Raw genomic sequence first — 26448 nt, 5'->3', positions numbered from 1 at the left:
GAGACCTGGCACATGAAAATTCATGCACTGAGGGGGCATCCCTCAGCCTGACCTGACCCCTCTCACAGTCCAAGAGTCCTTGGGGGCCGGAGGTGACTTGGCGATCAGGGGAAGGCTATGCCCCCATCACACCTCTGCTGCTGCCACTGCCAGTAGTGCAAGCCTTGGCTGGCCCTGGGCAGCTGGGCAGCTTGCAATCCAAGGCTGGGCTGGCTTTGGGCGGCTGCGGGGCTGAGGAGACTGGGGCACTCTGGAGGCAGGGAAGTGGCAAGGCCACATGCCTGCCACTGCAGCAGGGCTCAGGGGACTGGGCTCCACCATCTTGTTGCTGTGGGCACCACCATCTTTGAGGGTAGGACAGTCAATTAGCATATTCCCTCCTTATTGGGTGTGGGTGTTGCCATCTTTGCAACAGTATGAGGGTCAATTAGCATATTCCTCTTTACTAGATTGGATGAGGCAAATCTGTCTTAAGCAGAAAAACAACAACCCTTGAAACAGCCCAATATACTCTTTTGTCAAAATGTCTTTGGGTCTCTTCCTACAATAGTTTTCCTCGACACTTTTCAGAGACCTTTCCTCTCCCTACTTCTAGCTGAAGGGTCGGTGTGAGGTGGAATGGGTATACTGCCTACATTTTTATTCTTTTTCTTCTCAGCTATTGCCAACAATGAACAAAGACAGAGATGGGAAACGCGATCTCAATACTTGAGAATGTTTATACCTCTTATTCTCTTTCCAGAATGGAACAAAACCTGAAACATTTAATTCTCTTTTGCAATATTTCCTGTCTCTGCTGACTTGGTTTTGAAAGGAATCATTAAGACACTTGCAGCCTTAGCCTAGCCCTCGGCTGTTAACAGAGAAGGGGGAGCCAAGAGAAGCAAAAAATCCACAGGGTTGCAAAGAGGGACCTTGGAGGCAGGTATCAGCAGGGAGGCCTATATTCTGTGCAGCTGTTTTGCCAACTGTACAACAGAGGCAAATAAATGCAATTATTTATCTTATCATGTTTTTGAAAATCCTGTTATATTTTTGCACGTGTGAGCATATCAAGAGAGATCATGTATGAGAAATTATTTTTTTTAAAATCATAGGTTAGAGTCTGACTAGTATTCTTGGTGATTAGAGCATGGGCCCCATACCAAAGAGTTGTGGGTTTGATTTCTGGTCAAGAACATGTACTTGTGTTGCAGTACCTGGGTTCCAGGTTCGATCTCTAGCCCAAATCAGGGTGTGTGTGGGAGGTAACCCCTCAATGTGTCTCTCTCACATTGGTTTCTCTCTCTCTCTCTCTCTCTCTCTCTCTCTCTCTCTCTCTCAAAAAAAAAAAAAATCAATGGGAAAAAATCTCCTTGGGTGAGGATTAACCCCCCCAAATAATAATAATAATTGTCTAGAGAAAGATAGATTAAAATATACATCATTGACCTTACTTTTCCAACTTTAGTGGCAGCCAGAATTAGCACAGTTTGAAGAATGAAGATGCTCTTGGAAGATGGCGACCGAACAGTCGGACTTGTTCTGACTCTGGTCCCAGAACAGATAAAAGTAACATCTGAGTCGCTCAGGGAGGGTTGATTGGCAGCTGAGGGGCAGCAGAGGTTTCAAGGAAGCTAGGCAGCGATCCGCTGGACAGGATTTCCAGCCGGTGGCCAACACTGCCACAGCGGCGGCCGGCGGCGGCTGCGGCGGCGGCAGAAGCAGCGGCGGCGGTGCTGTGAGAAAGGAGTGGCTTCTCTGAGGCCTGGAAAGCCCACTGCGGAGAGGTCCATCCAGTAGCTGAGACGCCCGACTTGGCGCTGGCGCGTGGATTCAAAGGAGTTCTTCGGTCACCCACGGAAAGGTCAGAATTTGCAGGAAAAGCCTGAGAGATCGCGGTCCCGCGGTGCCGGCAGCCACAGTAGCCGGGGAGTTCCGGCCCCACCTCCATGGAGCGCCCGCAAAGCTGAGCCCTAAGAAGGCTGCAGCGACATCTAGTGCTGGGTTTGGCATAAGCTTCCCCAGAAGCGGGAATTTTTTTTTTTTTTTTTTTAAAAAGCCAGGGGACACGGGACAGAGTGTTAAGAATCGCGGCTGTCCCGCCAAGGGCGGAACATCTGGACACCTCGGCGCCTGATCCCCTTCACCCCCTAGCTTCGGAATACTAGGGAAGAACAGCCTAGTTGGGCATATCCGGGGAATTTTGCAGGGAGAAAGTGCCTCCCTGGAAACAAGGGATCGGAGCCAGAAGAGATAGTCTGGGAGCCAGCTGGCACCCTGCCAGCTAGAGCCATAGAGAAAGAAGGCCGGAGCAACCAAAAAGACTGGGAGGTCAAACCGGAAACACTGACACCTAAGAGCTGAATTACAAACTGCCCTTCTTTTTTTTTTTTTTTTTTTTCTCTTTTTTTTTTTTTTTCCTTTCTTTTCTTTTGTCTTTTAATTAATCAAAAATAAATGGACACAAATATCTAAGATATAGTCTACTAAAAATTAAGGACTACCTTACAAAACTGAGGTGCAGTGGAAAGCTGGGAACTGCAAGACTGTCTGGTCCGAGAATCAGAAGTGCCAAATACATTAACTGAGGAAGTGAGTGACCAGTACTGGTCATTTTTATGCTAATTTTGCTATACTTTATTTTATTTTCATTTTTTACATCTTTTATTTAATTTTCATTTTTCATATCTTTTACTTAAGAAACAATTTTTTTTCTTTTTTCCTTACTTGATTTTACCTTTTCAATTACTACATTTTTCAATCTCTATCACTATTACTACTGCTATTTTGCAATTTTTTTAAAAAAAATTTTTATTTATTTTTTTTTTCTTTCTTTCTTTTCTTTTTTTTCTCTCTCTAGTACCATTTTATTTTTTCTTTATTTTACATTGGGAGTAACCTTCATTCTATTTTAATCTCTACTATAGCATCATTCAACCCTATCTCAACTCAACCTTTACACTATCACTCTCTTACTAAACTTTACCCTTTAGTCTACAGTTTATCCTATCCCTTTCCGGCTTTAGTTTTTCCTCTATTCTCTCTCTATACCCCCTGCTAAAGCTCTCACTATACTTATAGACCTAAGTTCCAACCCCTGATCCAAGTGTATAAATACCAATCTCTGCACTATATTAACTAGTTAAAAAAAAAAAAAAAATCCATTCTCCCCTCTATCCTTTTCGCATTGTATGTGTGAAGGTTGATTATTGTGAATTTTTATGCCTTTTAGTGAAATTGTTATGCTTATTCCTGTATTGTTATTGTTGCTTTGTATTTTTTTTTAAATCCTCTGTTTTTGTTTGTTTATTTTACTTCTGTATATCATAGCCTTACTTAATAATAGTGGATATTGTAGTTTGTATTAATCTCCAAGTATTGTTACTGGCATTGGCTGGGTCCAGAGGTTTTTCTATGGCAATTTTCTCCACATATATATAGTTTGTTTCCCATTTCTCTTTTAGTTTGCTTCTTCTCTCTCTTTCTCTCTCTCTCTCCCTCTTCTTTTTTTCCCTGTTTTCCAACTTCATTTTGTCATTACTTTTTTCTTCTTCTTCTTTTTCTATCTCTTTATCCCTCTTTTTTTTTAATTTATTTAATTTTTTTTTTAATTTTAATTTTATTTTTTTTAATTTTTCTTTATTTTATTTTTACCTTTATTCCTTCTCTCCTATCCCCTAAGTTGCCTTTCTCTAGTGGTCACCTTTATTAGAGGTTATTAATATTGTAAATACATTCCTGTTAAGTGCCGCTTGTGTTGTACCTGGTAGTGTTGTATTTTGTACCTCAAAATCAACGCAGGAGAAGGAATACCACATAACCAGACATCCTGAAAAGAGAGGCCATGGGGAGACAAAAACATAGTCCGCACTTGAAAGAAAAGCAGGCATCACCAGAAAAGGAAGTAAACGAGCCAGAGGTAAGCAGCCTGCCAGAGCAAGAATTCAGAGTAATGATCATAGCATGGCTAAAAAGAATGGAAGAGAAATTTGACAAAAGCCAAGAAGAAATGAGAAAGAACCATGAGGAAATGAAGGAGAGCCATGAGGAACTGAAGAAGAACCAAGAAGAAATGAAAAGTGACATCGCTACCATGAAGAACTCAATAGAAAGCATCAAGAGTAGACTAGATGAAGCAGAGGACCGCATCAGTGAGCTAGAAGATAAGATGGAAAAAAATACCCAAGTAGAGCAACTTCTAGAAAAAAAGATTAAAAAGCAGGAGGAGAGCCTACGGGAGCTTTGGGACAAAACAAAACAAAATAATATTCGAATAATAGGGGTTCCAGAAGGAAAGGAAACTGAGGTAGACATGGAAAAAGTATTTCAAGAAATAATGACAGAAAACTTTCCTGAAATAGAAAAGAAAAAACCCACACAAATCCAAGATGCCCGCAGAGTCCCAAGCAAAATGAATCCCAGAAGACAGACTCCAAGGCACATTATAATTAAATTGGCAAACAACAACGACAAAGTAAGAATCTTAAAAGCAGCCAGAGAGAGACAGAAAGTTACATACAAAGGAACCCCCATCAGACTAGCAACTGATTTCTCAACAGAAACTTATCAGGCCAGAAGGGAATGGGATGAAATATACAAAGTCATGCAAAGGAAGGGTCTGAATCCAAGAATACTGTACCCAGCAAGGCTATCAATCAAAATTGAAGGGGAAATCAGGAGCTTCACAGACAAAAAAAGACTGAAGGAATTTATCTCCACCAAACCAGCAATGCAAGAAATGCTAAAGGGTCTACTGTAAAAATAAAGAAATAAGAAGTGAAGAAGGAACACGGGTATAGAATAAAAATGGCGTCAAATGAGTACCTATCAATAATAACCTTAAATGTAAATGGATTAAATGCTCCAATCAAAAGACATAGGGTAACAGATTGGATAAGAAAACAAGACCCATACATCTGTTGTCTACAAGAAACCCACCTCAGAAAAAGAGATGCACACAGACTGAGGGCGAAGGGATGGAAAAAAGTTTTCCAGGCAAATGGAAATGAAAAAAAAGCTGGGGTAGCAATACTTATATCTGACAAATTAGATCTCAGAGTGAAGGACATAACAAGAGATAATGAAGGCCACTTCATAATACTAAAGGGAACAATCCAACAAGAAGAAATAACCCTGGTAAATATATATGCACCCAATACAGGAGCAACCAAATACATTAAAAAACTGCTAGAGGACATTAAGGGAGAGATTAATAGCAATACAATCATAGTAGGAGATTTTAATACCCCACTGTCACCCTTCGACAAATCATCTAAACAAAAAATCAGCAAAGAAATATCAATCCTAAATGACTCACTAGACCAGATGGAATTAATTGACATCTTCAGGACACTCCACCCCAAAGCCACAGAATATACATTCTTCTCAAGTGCACATGGGACATTCTCAAAGATAGACCACATTTTGGGACATAGGCAAAGTCTCTTCAAATTCAAGAAGATAGAAATCATATCAAGTATCTTCTCAGACCATAATGGCATAAAACTGGAAATTAACTACAATAAAAATAATCCAAAGAAATCAAACACATGGAGACTAAACAGCTTGCTATTAAACAAGGACTGGGTTACCAGAGAAATCAAGGAAGAAATTAAAAACATCCTGGAAACAAATGACAATGAAAGCACAACAATCCAAAATCTTTGGGACACAGCAAAAGCAGTTTTGAGAGGGAAGTTCATATCCTTACAAGCCTATTGCAAAAAACTAGAAAAAATAGTAACAGATAATCTAACTCTACAACTCAAAGAGTTAGAAAAGGAGCAACAAGAAAAACCCAGTGTAAGCAGAAGGAAGGAAATAACAAAAATCAGAGCAGAGATAAACGACATAGAGACCAAAAAAACAATACATAAGATCAACAAAACCAAGAGCTGGTTCTTTGAAAGAATAAACAAGATAGATGGACCTCTAGCCAGGCTAACCAAGAAACAAAGAGAGAGGACCCAAATAAACAAAATCAGAAATGAAAGAGGTGAAATAACAACAGACCCCACCGAAATACAACGGATTGTTACAAAATACTACGAACAACTCTATTCCAACAAACTGAACAACCTGGAGGAAATGGACATATTCCTAGAAAAATACAAACTTCCAAAACTCAATCAGGAAGAATCTAAAAATCTCAATAGACCAGTGACTTGGGAAGAAATTGAAACAGTCATCAAAAAGCTTCCAGCAAACAAAAGCCCAGGGCCAGATGGCTTCACAGGAGAGTTTTACCAAACATTCAAGGAAGAACTAAAACCTATCCTCCTCAGACTATTCCAAAAAATTCAAGAGGAAGGAACACTTCCAAACTCCTTCTATGAAGCCAGCATCACCCTAATACCAAAACCCGATAAAGACAACTCAATGAAAGAGAATTACAGGCCAATATCCCTCATGAACATAGATGCCAAAATCCTCAACAAAATTCTAGCAAATCGGCTCCAGCAGAGCATCACAAAGATCATACACCATGACCAAGTAGGATTTATACCAGGAATGCAAGGTTGGTACAATATCCGCAAATCAATAAACGTGATACATCACATAAACAAGTTGAAAGATAAAAATCATATAGTCATATCAATTGATGCAGAAAAAGCATTTGATAAAATCCAACACCCTTTCCTGATAAAAACTCTTAACAAGGTGGGAGTACAAGGATCATACCTCAACGTAATAAAAGCTATATATGATAAACCCACAGCAAACATCATACTCAATGGGCAAAAACTAAAACCATTCCCTCTAAGAACAGGAACAAGACAGGGATGCCCACTATCGCCACTCCTCTTTGACATAGTACTGGAAGTACTAGCCATTGCAATTAGACAAGAGGAGGAAATAAAAGGCATCCAAATTGGAAAAGAAGAAGTAAAGTTATCCTTATTTGCAGACGACATGATATTGTATATAAAAAACCCAAAAGACTCCATTAAAAAACTAATTGGCTTAATAAATGAATTTGGCAATGTAGCAGGATACAAAATTAACACCAAGAAATCTATGGCATTTCTATACACCAACAGTGAGTTTATAGAAACAGAGACTAAAAAAGCAATTCCATTTACGATCGCACCAAAAAAATTAAGATACCTAGGAATAAACTTAACTAAGGAAGTAAAGGACCTATTTGCGGAAAACTACACGACACTGAAAAAAGAAATAGAGGAAGATGTAAACAGATGGAAGAACATACCATGTTCATGGATTGGTAGAATCAACATCATCAAAATGTCCATACTTCCTAAAGCAATCTATAAGTTCAATGCACTCCCCATTAAAATACCAACGGCATATTTCACTGACCTAGAAAGAACTCTCCAAAAGTTCATTTGGAACAATAAAAGACCCCGAATAGCCACAGCAATCCTGAGAAAGAAGAGTAAAGTAGGAGGTATCTCAATACCAGACTTCAAACTGTATTACAAAGCCACTGTTCTCAAAACAGCCTGGTACTGGCACAAAAACAGACATATAGATCAATGGAATCAAATCGAGAACCCAGATATCAACCCAAATCACTATGCTCAATTAATATTTGACAAAGGAGGCACTAATATACAATGGAGTCAAGACAGTCTCTTCAATAAATGGTGTTGGGAAAATTGAACAGATACATGCAAAAGAATGAAACTAGATCACCAACTTACACCATACACAAAAATAAACTCAAAATGGATACAGGACTTAAACATCAGACGGGAAACCATAAAAATACTTGAAGCATCCACAGGCAACAAAATCTCAGACGTATGCCAAAAAAACTTCTTCACTGATACTACCCCTAGTGCAATGGAAGCTAAAGAGAAAATAAACAAATGGGACTACATCAAAATAAAAAGCTTTTTTACAGCAAAAGAAACCATCAACAAAACAACAAGAAAGCCCACTGTGTGGGAGAACATATTTGCAAATGTTACCACTGATAAAGGTTTAATCTCCAACATCTACAAACAGCTTATACAACTAAATAAAAGGAAGATGAATGATCCAATTAAAAAATGGGCAATGGACCTAAATAGAATATTTTCAAAAGAAGACAGAAGGAAGGCCAAAAAGCACATGAAAACATGCTCAAAGTCACTAATTATCCGAGAGATGCAAATCAAAACAACAATGCGGTACCATCTCACACCTGTCAGAATGGCCAACATCAACAAATCAACAAACGACAAGTGTTGGCGAGGTTGCGGAGAAAAAGGAACCCTCGCGCACTGCTGGTGGGAATGTAGACTGGTGCAACCACTGTGGAGAACAGTGTGGAGTTTCCTCAAAAAACTGAAAATGGAACTCCCATTTGACCCAGTAATCCCACTTCTAGGAATATATCCCAAGAAACTTGAAACACCAATCAGAAAGGATATATGCACCCCTATGTTCATAGCAGCACAATCTACAATAGCCAGAATTTGGAAACAGCCTAAGTGTCCGTCAGCAGATGATTGGATCCAAAAACTATGGTACATCTACACAATGGAATACTATGCTGCCATAAAAAAGAAGGATTTCTCATCATTTGCAGCATCCTGGATGGAATTGGAGAACATCATGCTGAGTGAAATAAGCCAATCAATGAAAGAGAAACACCACATGACCTCACTCATTTGTGGATAATAAAGAACATTATAAACTGGTGAACCATAAGATAGATATAGAGACAGTATATGAACAAGTAGACTGTCAAGTTACAGTGGGGACGGGAGGAAGATCTGGGGGAGATAATAGATCAACCAAAGGACTTGTATACATGCATATAAGTGCAACCAATGGACATAAAACTCTGGGGAGGGAGGGGATGTGTGGGAGGGAGGGAGGGGGTAAAAAAAAATCAATAAAATATATTAAAAAAAAAAAAAAAAAAGAATGAAGATGCTCTTTTCCCTCTACCCTGCTACTCCGTTCTGTAAATAGGCACATGAGTTGGCACAAACAGTTTAGTCATTTTTAAAGCCCAGTATCACTCTGAATTACAGATCCAAACTCCGGAGTTATTGGTAGGTCACTGGGAAAGTATGCAAGACCCATCCATTGAAATAACCACTGTTGCAGGAATGAGGAGAGCTCCTATGGCAGAGAGATAGATGTCTTTAGACAATGATTTCGGAATGATGTATTCAATAATAGGTACAAAATGTTTGTTAAGGGCTGTGCAATTATAATGTAAAAAGTAAACTCTTAGAATTAAGCACAAAGTTAGAAATGAGGTGCAGATCTAATCAGATTTAAATTAAAAATTTGGTTTGTTATATTCTTGGTCTTACCGTTAAAAGTTATTAAGTTGGAGGCTAAAACAAATGCCAGAAGATATTATTTCTTCTGATATTACCTAAGCCTTTCTTAGCTTTTTGGACACCTGTCACAAGTCTGTTCTATTTTTAGCTTCATCCCTGAAAGATTCCCCAATTCCATATACCTCCATGACTAGCCTGCTGCCCACCTGCCAGCCTGGACACTGGAATTGGTGGTTTTCTCTTTGGCTGGTATCAATGAACTACTCTTGACCCCAAAACATCCCAGGTGTCACTTTGCTGATTTAATAAAATAGTTATGCTAATGAGAGTTTCTAGTGTAATTAAGGACTTGCATTTCAAATTCAACTCCATTCCTACACCTGTCCACTCCACAGTGTTTTTCTTACCTAATTGTTTATGTGTACAAGACTTGTTATCGAATGTGGGAGGTCAGAAAGCTATAGAACAGAACAAACTAATAACGGTTTTTGGAAAGTTGGAGAAGTGTTGTTTATGTGTATACAGATGTATTTGTTTGTATATAGCAATTAGCCTAACTCCACCATAGTATGACTGCCTTTAGAAATAACAGTCGTCACCATATTGCTTTTTTTTTCAATAGATAGTTGCTTTATGACATTATGAAAAATAAATACAACTTTAGTCTAGCACAATGGTTTTCTTTTTTTTTTTTTTTGATGGTTTTTCTTTTTCTTTTATTTTATTTTATTTATTTATTTATTTTTATTTATTTATTTTTTAAAATAAGTTTTTATTTTTCATATTATTACAAATGTTCCTTCCCCCCCCCCACCATTGCTCTCCTCCACCAGGTTCCCACCCCACCCTCTGCCCTTTCCCCTCTCCCCATTGTCCTCATCCATAGGTGCACAGTTTATGTTCAGTCTCTTCCCACGCCCCCCTCTCCCCTTTTCCCCAAGAATCGTCAGTTCACTCCCCTTCCATACCTCTGATTCTATTATATTCAACAGTTAATATTGTTCATCAGATTTTTTTAATTTCCTTGGTTTTTAGATTCACTTGTTGATAATTACGTATTTGTTGTTCATAATTTTTATCTTTGTTTACTTTCTCTTCTGAAAGAACCCCCTTCAGCAATTCATATAATTCTGGTTTGGTGGTGATGAACTCCTTTAGCTTTTTTTTATTAGTGAAGCTCTTTATCTGGCCTTCGATTCTGAGTGATAGCTTCGCCGGGTAGCTTATTTTTGGCTGTAGGTTCTTGCTATTCATCACCTTGTATATTTCTTGCCATTCCCTTCTGGCCTGCATGGTTTCTGTTGAGAAGTCAGCTGACAATCGTATAGGTGCTCCTTTATAAGTTACTACCTTCTTTGCTCTTGCTTCTTTTAATATTCTCTCTTTGTCTTTTGCTCTTGGAATTTTAATAATGATGTGTCTCGGTGTGGTCCTCTTTGGATTCCTTTTGTTTGGAGTTCTGTGCACTTCCTGGACTTGTAAGTCAAATTCTTTCACCAGGTGGGGGAAGTTTTCTGTCACTATTTCTTTCAGTATGTTTTCGATATCTTGCTCTCTCTCATCTTCTGGAACCCCCATAATTCTGATGTTGGTTCGCTTGAAGTTGTCCCAGAGGTTTCTTACATTATCTTCAATTTTCTGGATTCTCTTGCCTTCTAGCTTCTGTGGAGGAGTGTCTTCTGGCTCTTTTTGTTCCAAATCTTTGACTTGATTCTTGCGATCTTCCCTTCTGTTTTTAGGACTCTGTAGAATATTTTTTATTTCAGACAATGTATTCTTTATTTCTTGTTGTTCCCTTATCATTTCTTGATGGTCTCTTTTCATATCCTCATAGGCCTTATCCATCTTTTCTAGGAAATTCTTGAAAAACCTTATAAGCGTAGATTTGAACTCTATATCCAGGCGCTTTTTGTCCTCCATTTCTTTCGTTTGTGATCTATTTTGTTGTCGCATTTCGCAGTTACAGATGGGACGGGATTTCAGGGTGGAGCCTGCAGCTTTGGCTTCCGTCAGCCCCGCCCTATGCGGGTCCTTCAGTGCTCGCTGCCGGCGCCTCTGAGGGAAAGGTGCCCTCGATTTTCGCCTGCTGCCAAACAGTCTATGCTCTCCCACAATGAGCCCGGTATTGGGGTTCAGTTCAATTGGAAGTGGAGTTGGAGGTGGCGTTCACAGCAGTCTGGAGCCCCAGTCTCCTTCCCGTCAGGGCAATCCCGCGGCACAGCCTACCGTCCCTTCTCTGGGGGCAGTGTGCGCGCCTCCGGGACCTCCTTTCTCCGCTACCCCGGGGTTCCGACTTACAGCCCAGCTCCCTATGGCTGAGCCTGAGTCCCCGGGGTCTGGCCCAGAACGGGGGTTCAGAGCAGTCAGGGGCCCAGCACAGTCGGAGTTTTATCTCCTTTCCGCTAGGGAACGCCCGCCAGGCACTCGGCCTCCCTCCTCTCCAGCTCCGTCCTCTTCTCGCGGGCCGCGTGTCTTCGTACCTTGGGCTTTTACAGCTCCTCCGTGCTTCCTTCTGGTTTTCTCCTTGCTTCTTGTTGTAGGATTTCCAGTCAGTCGACTTTCCTGTAGTTCTGGGTAATGTCCATTTTATATTTTAGTTGTATTTTATTAAAATTGTTGTGTGCGGCTGCGGCTAGTTGCCTACCCGAGCAGCCATCTTGGATTCTCTGTAGCACAATGGTTTTCAACCTTTTTCATCTCATGGCACACATAAACTAGTTAGTAAAATTCTGCAGCACACCAAAATATATATATATATATATATATATATATATATATATATATATATATATATATATATATATATGTTTTTTGCTGATCTGACAAAACAAAAAGGTATAATTTGGATTCATTCACTCCAGACGGCTATTGGTGTGTTGGCTGCTGTCACTGTTTTACTTGACAATCTAAGGGAACAGAAGTTGGTGCCACTGACTCAATAGCAAGCCAAATAATGCATGTTTTGAAAAATCTTGCAGCGCATCAGTGTGCCACAGCACACCAGTTGAAAATTGCTGGACTAATAGGCCGAAAATTAAATAGTCGCAAAACCCATGGTCTGTCCAGATAAGGTTTATACATTCATGGAAGTCTCTGCATGTGAAACAAAATAAGGCAAGAGGCACTACTAACCGGAAGACAGTTTATGTTCCTGAACATATTTTATAACAATGCAAAAGTAAAGAACTAGACATACTGTTTTAACATAGGATTCCTTTAAAAAGGCAGAATATGAAATGGTGAATGTTTTATCAAGATATGAGAATTCTAATGGAAAAATACTCTCCTTTAATGGGTGAACAAACTCTGCCATAAATATCCAATGATTGGTCACCAGGTATAACTTAGGACCCTGTTTGAGGAACATTTTCCATATGAATATGCTTTAACACATGCATCCCTTTAAAGCTCACTGTTCGGTAAGGGCAGTTGGTATGCACATGGTTGGATAGAAAAGGAAGAATTCTAAAAATCATCCTTACAGTTTTTTTTCTGTAAAAAAGGGAAATAAAAAAAAAACTGTAATTATAACACACCTCCCCCACCTCCTGCCAGAACAGTTCTCAAGCTCTTTTTGAGAATTTCTTCCCACTTTTCCAAATGAATCATCAGGGAGAAGGTATCTTTCCTTGTTCAAGGGCACACAAAACCTCACCAGAATCCCTGTTGCAAACCAGTTGTGGATTCTTTATCATTACTGATGCACCGTGAAATGCAGAATCAAATTCTTTTAAAAGGAATAAGTAACATTAAAAAAAAAAAAAAGTTTGAGGAGTATTTAGGCCCTGAGGGTACAGATATTTTTGTGATTTCTCAATGGCTTTATAAAGCAGACATTTCACCTACATATATGTATTATTTTTCAGTTTTGTTTCTTGCACAAGGTTCTGGAAACTTTTTAGCAACTATCATCAGGTGATAAAGCTCTATCAGTGATTCTCTGGCCTTTTTATATAATCCTAACCTGTTTTGTGTGATCCCATTTCTATACCCCCAAGTTTTTTATAAAGAAATAATGAGGATAATTATAAAACATCATGCTATTTGGCATAAAATGAGACAGTCTTGAAGGAAGCATTCTTTTATTAATCCCTGACATTATGTGTCAGCTCTGTTCCAGGCAGTGACCTGGTGCTGTGGAGACAGCAGTGGTTTAGAGGCTCTTCCTCAGAAGGAACTGTAGTTATTACTGAACAAGTAAACAAGCAAATGCACAAAACGACTGCCCATTGTGTAAAAGGCTCTAAAGGTAAAACAAATGCTGATCAGGGAGGCCCCGCGAGAAGATGACATTTGAGAGGAGTACAAGTAGCCAGGAGGGAGAATGGGGAAGATTTCCACACGCAGAGACAAGCTGACACAAATGAGGTAGGAAAGGGGTCGGCATGCTGGGAGGTAGACCGGTGGAGACACGGAATGAGAGAGAGAAGAGTTCCAGATGAGTTTGAAGGTGTGAAGAAGAGCCAGAGCTCCTTACAAGCCTGTGGGAGGAACTTCGGATTTTATTCTAAAATATCATGGTTTTACGTAGGCAGTGACATCACATGACATCTAACATTCAAAGGGTACATTTAATAAGCAAAGCACTAACAATAATGGGAATAGGTGATGAGACTGGTCCAGGACCCAGGAGGGCGAGGGGCAGAGTTTGCCTGGGGAAGGACTGTGCATTCACTGACATCACATAGCTTTGTGGAGCACTTAGGTGTGGTTGTTGGTGACCAACCTGGAAATTTCAAAGCTTAGCTTAATGTAGACAAAACATTTTTTTTCCTCTAACTGGACACACACACCTTTATTCTAAATCAATAAAGGGGAAGTAAAAAAAGTACCAAAGGCATTTAGGACAGCTTGCAGCATAAATTACCTAAGGAAACAGCTGTTTAATATGAAATAAGTTGGCGTATAGAGCTTTTAGCAGCGTGACTTAAGGACTGAATTGTATCTACTGATTTTAACAGTCACCGCAAGCCTTTGCCATAGCTGTGTTCATATTTGCCCAGTGGTGAAATGGCCCATTACATCAATACTCTATCAGCTCTCTTTCACATCTGCCCTCCAGTAGGCTGAAGGGTTGCTGAGAGTTGGAGTAAGGTAATGTTTCAGGCCTTAATCCAGGTCCCTTTTCCCATGCAAGGATTTTCCCGATCCAGCTCTGTGACCCTGCTTCTCTATCACCCTATTATTATCATTCCATGCCCCTTACTTGGGGCCAGTTGGTGAAGAGGATGATGATGATGATGTGATGATGATGATTATAATAATAAATACTTGCATTAATTAAATATTTACTGTGTTTCAGACACAGTGCTGCTTTGCCTGCATTATCTCATCTATTCCTAAAGGCATTCTGCAATTTAAAAGGTACAGATTATCCCCTTTTTAGCATTAAAATTGAGTACAGGAAGACTGACTTGTTCAAGGCCAGGTGGGACCAGTGGGACAGGTAAGGAAGCAGACGTCTGGTGCAGAAGGAAGGTTGGGGTGGGAGATGTTGAGGTCACTGCTCTCTGGGTGGGTGGAAGCAGGCGAATGTGTGGCCAGCCTAGCATGTAAATGAGTCATGTGGTCCTCAGAGGACACCATTGTTTTCAAAGTAATTGTTTTATTGCTGGTGTAGGTATACAACAAAATCACCAGTCTGGGATTCCAGTCCACTTCGGATAGCTTCAATTATTTAGGAACCTCGGCCTACCTAATAAGCCAAACCTCCCTCAGAGCACATAACCTTTGGAGACTGTTTATACTCAAATTAAAGCACAAATGATGCTCATCCAAATTTTCATTCAGTGCAATTTTGGATTCCTTTAGGGTATTTACCTCTGGCAGAGAGAGTAAAGCTGATCCACATGGCCAACAAACAACAGTTGTTCCAGTCCGAACTGCAGGAGAGCTCTGAGTTAAATGAAGATGAAAATAACAAGTAAATTTAGTCGATGGAGCTACTCCAAAATATGGACTGTGATGAATATAGTTAATGAGTCTGACATAAATCATAATATTTATATTGTTATTCTTGATGACAAATTGCCCTCAATGGCAGTCTGTTAAATGCACTTGAGTAACCCTACATGCTTCATAGAGCTGTTTCTTCTTAGAAGCTACTGTTTACTTAAAAGCCATCTTGCAAAATTATAAAAAAAAAAAAAAATTTGCAGGTTCATGTGTGTGAGCACTAAAAACAACACAGAGTTAACGTGGAACATCATTAAAGACATTTCCATTAGTTCCCTATTTGAGAAACGCTTAGCAATTGTGTGGAGGAGCCAGTCTCCTCAGCGAATGATGATGGGCTGTGCACATGAACAGATTAGCATATATTTACCCTTGATATAGCTGTTAGTTAGGTGTTCGGGAGCCTCAGCAGGCTTCGAGATTCTGATTAATCTGAGCAAACGTGGAGAATAATGGACTCAGGAGCCGTTCGGGAGCAGATGTGTTCTGCCTGGCTGTGCCCTCCATGGCTTGGCTGCAGTGCTTGCCTGCTCCTCACTCACGCTGAGGACTTTTTCCAGCGAGTATTTTTAATGTCTGCTTTTCTCCTCTTTAGGGCATTTCATTCTTGGCTGATTGCTCTTGAATTGCCTGTTGTGCCAGGTGAACTTGGGCCACTTGAAAAATCATGAAAAGGGGAATTGAGAGTTTTGCCTATTTTGGGTGAATGTAAAAAAAAAAAATGCCATCAAGTTAAAATATTTGTGAGTGCCTGTTACCTGTGCTGCAAAGTGCTGAGTCCTGGGGGAAGGGGGGGGGGCATGATGTGTTTTGTTTTGTTTTGTTTTGTTTTATTTTTCAGAAGGAAAACAAACTGACTTTAACATGTCCCCCATTATTAAATCACACACAAGCTTATGTCCTAAAACTCTTATTTTTCTGTTTATAGCTAGGTGGGTTGTTTTTCAAAAATAGACTAGATCGATTTGACTTTTGAGATTATTTCCTTTGAGGATCACATTCTGGTGCCTGTGGGTTTTACTTTATTAATCAGTGATTGGTGGGTGTTTGGGACCATGGAAATTATAAATCCATTTTTTTAGAGAAATTGGAGGGACATGTTAACTTGCCTTTCCTCTGATCACTCACCAACTTTTCCTTCTGCCACCAATCTGCCTTTTATTCAGTTTCCAAAGGCTGTTAGGTCAACACAGCTGTTGTGTGTAAGGTAGCCACCAAACCCTGTCTGGGGTACCGCATCATAAATGCATTATTGTCCCTGACCATCCTTGCCATCTCTCTAAACCACCCACAGAGGGCTACTGCATTCTATTGCCAGCAATCCATCCATCTGCAAGAAAAGAATATTTAATTTTAAACTATTAAATTAACTTGGATACTCACCTGCTTTTTCCATGTAGCAAGTATATCTCAAGATAACAAGAACAAGCAGTATAGATTCAAAGAATGGGTGAGGAACATGACATAGACAGAGAAGTGAATTGGGGCCAGATCAAACACGATTCTCGTCTTGTCCTTGGGCAAACCACTCCCATCTTAGGCTTCCATTTCCTTGTCCCTCCTGTAGGTGGTTGGCCTCAGTGACTTCATAGCACATATTAAACATCTAATGGCTCTGTCATCCATGCCAACCAAGATGAAAGGTCAGAGAAAGGTGAATAGGTGTAAACAGTAACAGCTAGAGTTCCACCAACCCCAGTGCTAACATGGGTCTAGACATGGGTCTCCTCCAGAGGGAGCTGCAGGGTCCATGTCATCCAAACTACCTAGTATGTCAGATACTAGACATACTAGATATCTAATGTGGAGGCATTGGGGGCTTTACTCCAACATAAGAGATGAACTTGAGACTCATCAGAAATAGAGCAGAAGCAACAACAGGTAGCAGCTGCTCTTCCCTCCACTGGGCCCTCTCTGAAGAGGCAGGTGGCTCAGAAGGTCACCAGGCAGATGTCCAGCTGCCCCAGGGGCAGCCTGGTCTCCAGCATCACTGCTCACCTGATCCGAGCTTGCTAGCAGCCTTCAGCAGGAGGCGGGAGCGGGGCTGCTGGGCCTCAGCCTTTCCCTGGACAGACAGCTGCTGCCATTCTCTGCCAGGTGACTGTTTCTCTCAGCAACAGCTGTGAGAGGGGAGAAAAGAGAGGGGCAGTGACCACAGAGCAGTTCTCTTAAAAATAGCTGCAGGGTTCGTGCCACAGCATACTGATTTGGCCTTTGGGTGGATTTAATTTGCATAGTGAGCTCCAGAGTCCCCTAAACACAAAAGGAGAGAAAAGCAACCATATTTATTTAGGTCAAATGCAATTTCTAGAACTAGCTTACGTAGAACATAATTTAAAATCTAAGTTTTCATTCTAAAACTGGATTAGGGGAACTAGGAAGCAAGTGAATGAAAAAAAATGTTGATGCTGATGATATGAACAAAAGCAATAATGACAAAATAAGTGGCCAGTGTGGGTCAGTGCTATATTAGTCCACGTGCTATACAGTTTATATATATTATATAATTCTCATAATCCTGAAAGGTCGCATTAAGGAAACTGAGGTTCACAATAGTCACTTAATTTGCTCCAATTACACATTAGTATAATATCCAAGGAGGCGGTAATTCCCTTGATTGCTTCATTCTTATTTTTTCTCCCCTTTAGTAAATATTATTCTAGAAAATAGTTTTTGATCAAATAGCTGCCCATATGTAAAAGGCCTTTCTGTCCCTTACTAGTTTGGCAGTGACTATTGTAAACATTTTTTTATAACATTTTGATCAGCTCCTGAAATGTGAAAAAAAATAATAAAGACAAGTATAATTAATGTGATAGGCAGAATAATGGCCCCCAATATGTCAAAGTCTTAATCCTTGGGATCTATAAATACACTGTTTTGCATGGCAAGAAGGACTTTGCAGATATTATTAAGTTAGGATTTAGAGGATATCTTAGGTTTCTGGGTGAGTCCAATATAATCACAGGAATCTTTAGAAATAGAAGATGGAGAGAGGTCTGAGAGTCACAGAAGGAGATGTGATTGCAGAAACAATGAGAGGGATGTGCAAATAACTCAGCTCATCTTTGCCAGCTTTGAAGATGGAGCAAAAGAGTCTTTGCACCTGTGCCATCAGCATCTAGAAAAGGGGAAAGAAAAGGAAATGGATCCTATTCTACAGGAAGGAATGTAATCTTACCAGTACTTTGAGTTAAGCCATGTCAGACTGCTGACCTACCGAACCGTCAGATAATAAATGTATGTTGTTTTAAGCCTCATAGTTAGTGGTGATTTGTTATAGTAACCATGAAAAGCAAATGTGCTAACCTATAGTAAGCAGTGTAAATTTACCAGAAGTATTCACTTCAAGGATTCATTTTCACTCTGGAAATCGAGCTGTTCCTGGGTTTATGCTGTGCTTTTCAGGATAAATTTAATTCATCTTACTTCTTCAAATTTATGTGAGAAAACTGTCCTTTCTAGGGAAAGGAACAAAGTACACCTGACACATTCCCCAAGATATACACAAACCAAACTTCACCACCCTTTTGCTTTCCATAAGTTTAAGGCAACTGATGAACTTGTATAGTTACTGAGAACACACGTCCCGCCATTTGATATTACGCATAGATTTGAACTTCAGGATAGGTGTTGCCTATATTGTGAAGCCACACCACTAACTCAGATACAGGAATCTCCTGTGATTGTCATGTTTCTTTAACTTGCTATTCCCGTCTCCTGGAATGTTATCCCAAACGACTTCCACACTATGTACTTCCTCACTCCAGTTTTTGTTGTTGTTGTTGTTGTTGTTTTGTTTGCCTAAATGTCACCTTAGTGAGACTCTCTTTGAACTGTTCTATTTAAAATTATGTCTCCATCATCCACCTTTGGACTCTCTGCCCCTTCCTCCCTCTTTTTCCATGGCCCTTGTCACCACTTGATATACTATGTCTGACATTTATTTTCTTGATTTTTTTTCTCCACCCCTTCAAATATATGCTTCATAAGGGCAGAATTTTAATCTGTTTGGTTCATCTATGCATTCCCAGCATTGCCTGGCACTTCGTATGTAATAAATGCTTATTGAGTGAATGTAGAATTTTTAGGCTTCTATATGTATGTGGTGGTGATGGGGAGGTGTTGATAAAGAAGCATAAGCCTTCCCCTCTGAATGATGTCACTCGTGTTGGTGATGGCACTGTTTTCTCAGTTCCAGGAACAATCCAATCAGGTGGTGGGATCCTGAACTGCTTTGGTCTGAGAGCTCAAGCTCCTTTGATGTCAAAATAAGCTTTCCCACCCACATCCATCTATCCCTTACCCCCACATCACTCTCTGAGGGGTCAGATCACATGGAGAATTAATAGTACGCAGGTTTGATGGAGTGTGGAGGATATCACATTTAAACACACCGCCTGAGGGATTCAGGCTAGATACAATGTTTTAACACAGGTTTTATACTGTTATGTGTAAATCAGTTTCTTTCTCCAGAATGAAGTTGTCATGTTATCTCAGTTATACTATAAATAGCACCTCTGAGAATTTATGCATATAAGCTTATGTTAGAGTCTATAGGGTTGCCTGGTATTTATTCTCATCTTGATTTGAATTGATTATGCCACATCTGGACTGTTCTGCTCACTGTAAAGGCACATATTCTTCTCCCATGAAAAGGGACCCAAAACCAGAGACAAAATAATAAAAACATGGATAATAATACATTGATTTTGACATAATTACTCCAGGTCTTGTCCATATTTAGGCACTATCCCCAAAGAGTCAAAAATGCTCAATTTTTACATTAAACTTCTACACACTTTAATATTTCTTAGTTACTTATGTGCAAGTTTCAAATTGCTATACTATATTCTCTTGTGAGGATGGATGCATACTTTTCTTTTCTCAGTTGTGTTTGAATTGAAAGTGTGGACAAAATTTTTTATCTGAACTACAATCTCACACCTCATTGCCCTCCAATGAACGCACAGTCTGCTATAGTGCCAATGACTAAGGCTGTTCTGAAGATGTGAAATATGGGAGGGAATTTGCCTACAGGATCTGCCATCACTCAAATATATTCAACAACAGTATTAATTTTTCTGAATTATTAATTAAGCAAATGTGAAATATTTACCCTCCTATCTCTATTCATACTTAGATGAAAATCTCTAAGGTAGACAAAAATAGATTCCGTGTTGTTATATTGGCACCTGTATTCACTGATAGGCCTTTCCCCATGCCAAATTAATCAAATTCTACAAGAGCAGGGGCTTAGATAATCTGTATTTTATTTTATTTTTTAATTGATTTCAGAGAGGTAGGGAGAGGGAGGACAGAAACATCAGTGATGAGAGAGAATCATTGATCAGTTGCCTCCTACCACGCTGGGGATCAAACCTGAAATCCAAACATGTGCTCTGATCAGGAATAAAATCATGACCTCCTGGTTCATAGGTTGATGCTCAACCACTGAGTCACACTGGCAGGGCAGATAGTCTGTATTTTAAACAAGTTCCACAAATATGATTACAACTTTTAAAGTTTGGTTCACTGGATTAGAATATAGTGCGATGTTTCCAGTGACTAGATGAATTGATGTGGTACTGCCATGCAGATTTCCATGGGTGGCCCATGGGATGACCTGATGATAGCAAAACTATTGGAAATATCTCTAGGGAAGCATACCAATGATTTCTTAGCTATAATTCTTTGGGCTGCACCAAGACTCCATTGTGAAAAAAGTCATGATATATCACTAGTCTCCTGCATCCTCTAATAAAAAAAAGGGAAAAAAGATTGCCCCTTTCCTCAGTGACCAAATTATTTTAATAATGGGAAAGCTGTTATGTGGCAGCATGCTGTAATTCAATGCTGATTATTTTTTTTCTTATAAAGGACATTTTATTAAAGAATGTCCCTAACTTGCCAATTTTGTTGCCACCATAACAATTTTCTTTTGCATACTCTGACTTTCCCTGACTACACAGAAGCTATGGGTTTGGGATTAGAGGCTGGGATGCTTGTATGAGAGTTAAGTTACCACCAAGGCAGCCATGATTCTCTCCATATAGATCCCAGCCCTATCCTGTCCATGCCATCACATATTATTCCATGTTCTTTGTACTAGCACTTGTTCTGGACCTCCTTCTGATCTTTGTGTCAGAAAGAAGGCCGAATGGAACTAAAATCTCTAATGGATAATTCTTATATAACATTTGCAAACTTTCTGTAAACTCTGAAGTGCTATGTAAAATGAAAAGTAGGTTGGACTTCCAATGGGAAGCAAGTCAAGGTTTAGTGGTAATTCATCTTCCAGCTGCCTTTGGTATTAGAGGGCTCCCCTGGAAATTCTGCTTTTCCTTTCTAAATGTGTTTTAATTGTGCAAGAATAACATATTCATTGTGAAAAGAAATAGTACAATAACAAATAAATGTATGCATATGCAAATAAGAGTAGAACCAAATCCCCAGCAGGCTATCCATGATTCTTTCTCATCATTGATGTTTTCTCTTCCTCTCTTTCCTCTCCATGCAATCAATTAAAATATATACTTTTAAAAGTAGAGCTCAGTCTCAAGTAGAAGTACTCGGTAGCATTTTTTTAACAAATTATATACATACCCTTCTATAGTATAATTTATAGAATATATGTGACTCTTCAAGTTAGTGTAGCTAGATATATCTACAATTTCAACAACATATGGGTACTTTTGACCAAAAAAACTTGTGAATGAGCATATTTGCTGGTAGCAATACATTGTAATATTTATGAACACAAGCACTTGAGCCAATTTTTTTGCATTTAAATTGGATTTTACCTGTAAATAGATGTGTGACCTCAAGTAGCAATTTAGAGTCCCTGTGCTTTCATTTTCTTATCTGTATAATGGGATAATTAATAATAGCATCTATCTCATTGGACTGTTGTGAGGATTAATGAGAAAATTATATGTTAATCACTTAGAAAAATGTTCTATACATAGGGAATAGTCAATAGATGTTAGCTGTTATTATCAATTCTCTGTTATTTCACATTTAGACTAAAAGAGTGTTAATTGAAAATATATGATTTAATTTGGGCAAATAGAACCTCTTGAATTAATCCCTTATGTTGTCACTTTTTTGCTAGCACTGAAGACCAATTGTCAAAAGAAGCTAGAAGAAAAATAAAAGTGAGATACATTTGAGAGATAGGTGTTGATGAAATCTGTGGGAACTATCAGAATTTTTCTTCACAGTATTCACTGCCAACTTCTGTTTTATCCCAGACTGAGGGAAAAGTATTATGAACTTGCTCAGCTCAGTTATTACAAGGCTTTCCCCCTAAGGTCCCTAGGAAACTCACAGAGTTTAAATTAAAATTCTAAATGCCCAAACTTCAGAACGTAAAGCAGGAAAGATTGTGGCTATCACTATGAACAGAATGTTCTTTTAAGCCTAGCAGTTCGATATCTGTGCCTATCAGTTATGTAAAGGGGGTGTAAAAAGGAAAATAAAGCATTTCTAATGGTTTTTGTTAATTACTCTTCTTCATCTCTAAAATGTTTTTCATTTTCTTATAAATGAAACACAGATGTGAATATAACAACACAGGATAATTCATGTTTGCCTTATAGATTCTTATCTAAGTATGAATAGAGCTGGTCAGGGGAAATCTTTTACATTTATTTACTAATTCAGCAAAAATGATTATTGTTGTTGAATATATTTGAGTGATTGCAAGTGACTGAATAAAAGATAGTAACTGACTTTATTGCAATGTGGCAATTATACTAATTATGCTTCACTACTTAAACTCATCTTCTCAAAGATGATTTACAAAAATTAATAGAGATCTATATGTGATGACATTCTGATAAAAGCATATATTGTTTACTTCTTTTTAAAAATATATTTTTTTTGATTTCAGAGCAGAAGGGAGAGGGAGAGATAGAAACATCAATGATGAGAAAGAATCATTGATCAGCTGCCTCCTGCATTCCCCCTACTGGGGATCAAACCTACAACCCAGGCATGTGCCCTGATGGGGGAGTCAAACTGGAAACTTCAGGTTCATAGGTCAATGCTCAACCACTGAGCCGTGCAGGCTGGGCTATTGTTTGTTTACCTCTTTAACCAGAAATATTTTGATGAGAAGAGAAGTTCTGATAAGTTTTTGCATATTTGCTGCCTGTAAAACTATGTCAGACTTGACCTGGATATTTTTTTTTCAAGATGGTTTAGGAGTAACTTTGCTAGTATACATTTTAGGACATAGTTTATAAAAAAAAAAAAAAGGTAAACAAAAATAGAACAATCTCTTAATATTTAAGTACTGGTCTAACTGTAGTTTTTTCTCCCTTGCATGTTTCCTATATAGTTGAGAAAACCCTTTGTTCAAATCCCAGCCCTACCACATAGTTGTCATATACTGTTGGATAAATACCATTCTTTTCAGGCTGAAGTTTCCTGTGTCAAATGGAAATGTGCTATTTTGGATTTAAATGAGAATGATTTTGCATCTGGCATGTAGTATACTTATTGCATCTGGCATGTAGTATACACTTACTAAATATTAAGACTTTACCCTTTCTTACCTGTTGAATTTTAAGTCATTGTTCTTTACCTGTAGTCTCTGAAATAAATGAAGATTTATTTTAATTGCTCATCTTCTTAATTGAGCAAGCCAAGAAAATTGCCTTGGAATATTTAGAGCCAGCCCCCTAACTGAGGCACAAAGGCTCATTGGCAGATCAGTTTTATAATCATCTCTCAGAGTGTGACCTTTGGGCAAATGACCCAGATGCTCTGACATAACACTGTTGGCAGTGACATCTGAATAATGCGGCAGGCTCTTCATGCATCGCTTTAAAAAGACCACAGTGATCATTGACATAAAATCAAAGTCATATTTTTCCCCTTTTTCTCCTATAACTGTAGAAAGAGTGTTCATGGGGGAAAATGATGTAAGTGCTAATTCTTCTCCGTTAGATTGGAACTAGTTTGGACAGACTCTGAAATCATGCAACTGAGTCTGCTCTCATTGTTTATAAAGTCTATAACCAACCCATTTGAAAATTGTTATTCTCTTTTCTGTCATTTATTGGTGTGGCATGATATGGATGTGGTCAAAGTGAAAAGACACATCTGTTTGCCAAATCCCTTAATGTCTTTCAAGCATAGCATTCATGTTGGCCCTCTAAGCTTGACTACATGGTTGACATTTACTTTAAGACGCGCACATATAAAATTATAAATTATAAGATAAGGTCATGCTTCTCAGAAGAACTCCTGACTGGCTATGCTGTAAATGTGGGAATATGTTTTATCTTCAGAACTTATTTTCTGTTTCCTTCCTGCAGTCTTCTAAATTTCTGGTATGTGTGTGGTGCTGGAGAGAGCTGTGTGAACACATCCTTTCAGGTCTGTGTCAAGTAAAAAGATAGATTAAGTGCATCCTTTTCATGTGACAAGTGTTTGCTCAGTACTGACAAAACCATATGCCTAACACTGACTTAGAGAGGGAAGGGCTATAAGCTCAGCTTACATTTAGAAACTATATACTTCGTCATAATCATGAATTGGAAAATGAGATAAAAGCTGCCAGTCACAAAGGGGTGTAGGGTAAGGCCAATGCTGTGGAGGCTGATGATGAAAAGAATGCTAAAGTCTTGGTCTAGGTTTTGTTTAAGTTGGTGTATACATTCAGTTGAGTAGGTATCTCTCTCTCTCTCTTTCTCTCTTTTTTCATTACTTATTCAAAATGGACCAATTGTTTCTTTCACATTTGTTACCATGGTCTACTCAATGTATAGACTACTTGGAAGGAGTTTTTAAAGTTCTGAAGGTATTGTCTGTGGGTGGGAGCAGAATTAATGCTCTAAATATATATAAATACCATTCTTGATTTTTTCAACCAAAACTTATGTGCCCTTTGAATAATAATAATAATAATAATAACTATTATTATTATTATTATTATTATTATTGTGAATTGTTATGAAGAATCAGCTATCTACTGGACATTTTCATCTCACTTAATCTTTATAACAACCACATGAGAGGAAATGGAATTTTCCTTATATTATCTATGAGAAAACTGAGGCTTAAGATCACAAAGCTACTTTCCAAATGTTACACTGGATCACACTCTATTGCAGGACTAGGGTAAAATCAGAATGAAAGAAGTGTCTGAGTGTAATCTGCCAAAATAGAAAACAGACATATAAATTCTAGTTCTTCCATTGCTTTTCTTAAAAAATTCATATAAGTGTTCTTACTACGAGTTTATGGCCATAGTTGAGCACAGCATTTCTTGATTAATTAGAATTAATTATATCTCATATCGCCTAATTTCTTGGCTGAAACTCTGATCAAAGGTGCAATACAATGCATACTTGGGAGGTAAAATTCCAAAGTGTGATAGCACTTTGACTTGGAATTTCAACTGAGGACAAATAATTAAAGACAACAATGTCTTACTGCTGCCTGTTCTGGGTTTCTGGTCAGCACTGCATGGGAAGAATTGACCCAAAGAGCTTGACCTTTCTTACATCATCTATGCACTTTTCCCTTTATACTGAGATTGATCTGCTGGTTTCGTCAGCAAGAGGATATATTGCATTAAGAAGTTTATAAAGGTAAAATAGGATTCAATTGCCTGTGCACTCAATTTGACACCCTTTGTGAGAATTAACTTGATTTTTTGAAGATTCAGGAGAAATCAGTAATGCAATTGCTGTCTCAGCAGTCATTTTAATACCTTTATTTGTCAAGAGTTTTCACTTCTTGATTCTTGAATATAATCAACGTTGGAGCTAACAGGATCATGTGTGGACATTAAATGTAACCTGCAGGAGTGGTTACATAGATTTTTTTACATAGATTTTTATAAATTCAGTTCTAGAATCAGTCTGTCTTGCAGATCAGCAGAGTGCTATTTACCATGAATTAAAATATGTGTTTCCATCTTCTTCTTTATTTTTTAAAAATTAAAAATTATCTTTTGTATTTGAAAATGTGAATCTTTTTACTTTAACTTTTGGTCTCATTAAAATTTCAGAAACAGGAATGAATAAACACACACCTATATATAGCTCTTTCTTTCACACAGCAGTTAGCAACAAAAGTCAAGAAGTACTCTAAGCTGTTCGCATTTCTTGGTTGCCTGTGAGAAATCGCGCTCGGTGAATTTTATCCTGTATCTACATGAGGCAAACCAAATGTCTGCAGCAGCTAAAAGCCTCAGGAGACAGACCGGCAGTGGGTCTTAATTATGGTGCTATCTTCTGTGACCTTGGCA

This window comes from Pipistrellus hanaki (genome assembly GCF_964339955.1).
Source record: "Pipistrellus hanaki genome assembly, chromosome: 1".
NCBI lineage: Eukaryota > Metazoa > Chordata > Mammalia > Chiroptera > Vespertilionidae > Pipistrellus > Pipistrellus hanaki.
The sequence above is the reverse complement of the archived record's forward strand: the minus strand, read 5'-3'. Positions refer to the sequence as shown.